This window comes from Sinocyclocheilus grahami, unplaced genomic scaffold (genome assembly GCF_001515645.1).
Source record: "Sinocyclocheilus grahami isolate Dianchi unplaced genomic scaffold, SAMN03320097.WGS_v1.1 scaffold1095.1, whole genome shotgun sequence".
Lineage (NCBI taxonomy): Eukaryota > Metazoa > Chordata > Actinopteri > Cypriniformes > Cyprinidae > Sinocyclocheilus > Sinocyclocheilus grahami.
The window spans coordinates 395,101-397,967 of NW_015506274.1; the positions used below are offsets into that span (position 1 = coordinate 395,101).

At 36.1% G+C, this 2,867-nt stretch overlaps 1 protein-coding gene and 1 long non-coding RNA gene across 2 annotated transcripts in view; one reads left to right on the forward strand and one right to left on the reverse strand.

The window, feature by feature from the left end:
* LOC107566718 (Niemann-Pick C1 protein-like) overlaps window positions 1–2,867 on the reverse strand; it is a 28,136-nt gene that overhangs the window by 4,267 nt on the left and 21,002 nt on the right. The window lies entirely within an intron of this gene.
* Window positions 1,997–2,867, forward strand: part of LOC107566719 (uncharacterized) — a 14,305-nt gene continuing 13,434 nt past the window's right edge. The window contains exon 1 of the long non-coding RNA XR_001606542.1: window positions 1,997–2,060. This is a non-coding gene — a long non-coding RNA (uncharacterized lncRNA). The remainder of the gene's footprint in view (window positions 2,061–2,867) is intronic.

Below are 2,867 nucleotides of genomic sequence, written 5' to 3' on the forward strand. Positions count from 1 at the left end.
CATTTTAAACCTTGTACATGTGCAAATCTGCAAAAAATATAAAGAAATAAAAAAAATAGGACTTTCTATTTGCTTTTAAACTGTAAACGCTTTTCACTAAGCTGTTTTTCCAATTTTTCAAGTTCTACATTTTCTCCTTAGCTCCATGTTGCAGTAAGTTCTGGGAGTTCATTTTTAGTCCATCTCCTATCCTGAAAAGTCTGTCTTGCAGAGACTGACAAAAATGAGCTGCTAAAACTTACTGCCGGATTCTGGAAGATCAATTCTTCTAACAGTGGTACTAGAGGATGTGGTGCTGGTCCTTCAAGAGTCACTCTCAACTTATCTGTCCATAAAGCCTATATAAAAAAAATTGTCTTCATGTATTTCACAACACTTCAGAATGTTATTCTTAAGTAGGGATCATTTTTTAGGATTTTTTACCCAAGCAAAGTCTCTGAGAACCTGACACCTTGTAATTCTGGAGACTCAAGGTTGCAGTTCTGGAAAATAGTGGCACTGGGAACTAAAGGGTCCCTGATGGTTTCACACTTAATTCTTCACATTAATTATTTTGCAGTTAACATGCTCTTTTCTTCTCCAACTGTTTTTTTTCTGAACCTGCTGACCCAATGAGCATTTTGCTGACCAATTGTCATGCCTTAACTTTGAAATTTCTGTATTGCATTCGTTTTTAATATTTCTCATGGGTATTTAATCATTTTTGACTTCTCAGTCGGAGTTAAGTCTCTTTTTTGGCTCATTTCATCTGTAAAAGAAAACCTGCCTAATTCTGCACACCTTAATAAGGAGTTTTTTTTTATTTCCAGCCTTCATGTACAATTTAATCACTTCTAAATGATTAAATACGAAAATAATAGTAGTTAAGATTGATGTGGTTTGGAATTGGTCAAATGTGCTTGGAAAAAAATTTGATCAGAATATCAATGTGCCTAATAATTATGCACACACTGTAAGACGTGCTCCCTTTACACAGAGTATGCATGATCGCAAAATCGAAAGTGAATAGCGAGCGCTCATTCAAATGCGAATTCAATACCCCGCATATTGATAGTGGCTCCCTGATGTGCAAAAATAATATACAATATTAGAATGTTTGCGGGAGCGAGACACACACGTTGCGGGAGTGGGCGGTAATGGTCAGAAATTCAGCGGGAGCGAGCGAACTGTCCCCAAGGCTCTAGGCTGCGCATCAACACAGACACTAAGTTTTTTTTCGCACTACCCCATCTCCACCCCCAATCCTTAGTGCCGTTTCATTCTGTCTTTGACAGAACATATTGGACAATTTTTTTTAAATAGCACCATAAACAGGGGTTAAAGCAAAGAAATAAAAAATAATAAAAAAATGTTCCTCAGCCAACCCCCATTCCACAGCCATACCAGTCACACACACAGTTTTTAAAAGCAAAGTTTTTTCTTCTTCTTGTAATTAGGAGCGCTTGTCCTCCTAATTAAAAAAAAATTAGGAGCACCTTCGGATCAATAATAAAAAATTCTGATCAAAAGTTAGCCTTCCTAATACTAGGTGACATTTGACTCAGTGACTTACAGGGGTATTTTCTTTTTACCTTTGTAATGGCATCTTTTTCCATCCATGTCAAATTCAAAAATGTATGTTTATAAGCTTTTTAAAATTTCTATTTAAAACAATATAATAAGAAGTAGAATAAGACAAATAGTCTACCAATCATATGAAATTAGTATTAATAAAAAATGTATTTGTACAGAGGTGGCACAGAACACAAAAGTGGCTTGTAGGTACATTTTCAGACGTTTAATGAGGCTCAGAGGTGGCATGAGTGCAATTAAATTAATACATTTATGTGGAGATTAATGTTTTAAATATAACATTTTGAATACAGAAATATTAAATGATTTAAATAACTGAAATTATACGCTAAAAATGAAACAATCCACCAGCAGATGGCGACAAGTCACTGATTTTATCACTGAATCATTCATTCAATTGATTCATTCGAACGGCTGATTCATTCAGGAATTAAGCAAGTGACTGTCTTTATGAGTGGGTAATGATGAATCACTGACTCTCTAGATTCGTTCAAAAACGCACTTTCATTGAATGAATGAAACTCAGCTGTGTTTGCTTTTAGAGATGCGTTAAAGAAATAGAGCAAAATCAGGCAGTACTTGTTTACTGAACTGTTGTATTCAATCAGTATCACATTGGCAAACTCCCTTAACTATTAAAAGCTGTCACTCTCCTTATCGCGATCTGTGGGCACACAGAAAATGAGAGCGCGCGAAGTGTGTTCTCAAGACTCATAACACGATAACAGATGACGGAACGTATCATTTGCACGTACTTTTAAGCGCGGAACCTGCGGGAATGAGTACAATTGTAATTAATAGCCGCAATCCCACGCTGAAATTCAAGTCCTGCTCTGTGTTCTCTGCTAAAAACCCGACTGTGAATGATGCGAGCGGCGTCACTATGTTGTCACTGAGAAGCTGCAGCCGTGGCCAGGAATGATTTTTGGTGTGCCGGCAGAACAACAACAACAACAACGCGATACAGGTTTATTTATTTATTATTTATTTATTTTCCCCAATTGACGGAAATCCGTCGTAGCGACGGAAAACTTTAATCCCTGCATAAACAAATTTAATTCAAGCACTTTCAAGGACCTATGTTTGTTTTCAAGTACTTTCCAGGCCTTGAATCCATATCTCTGAAATTAAAGTACTTTCAAGAAGCATGGGAACCCTGAAAGAAAGATTTAGTATAACCACACTCCTCATAAATGTGACAATAAGGTAACTTATTATCAAAATTAACTGTTTGGCCTTAATGTGTTTTATATATATATATATAAATAAGGGATGCACGATATTGGATTTTTGCC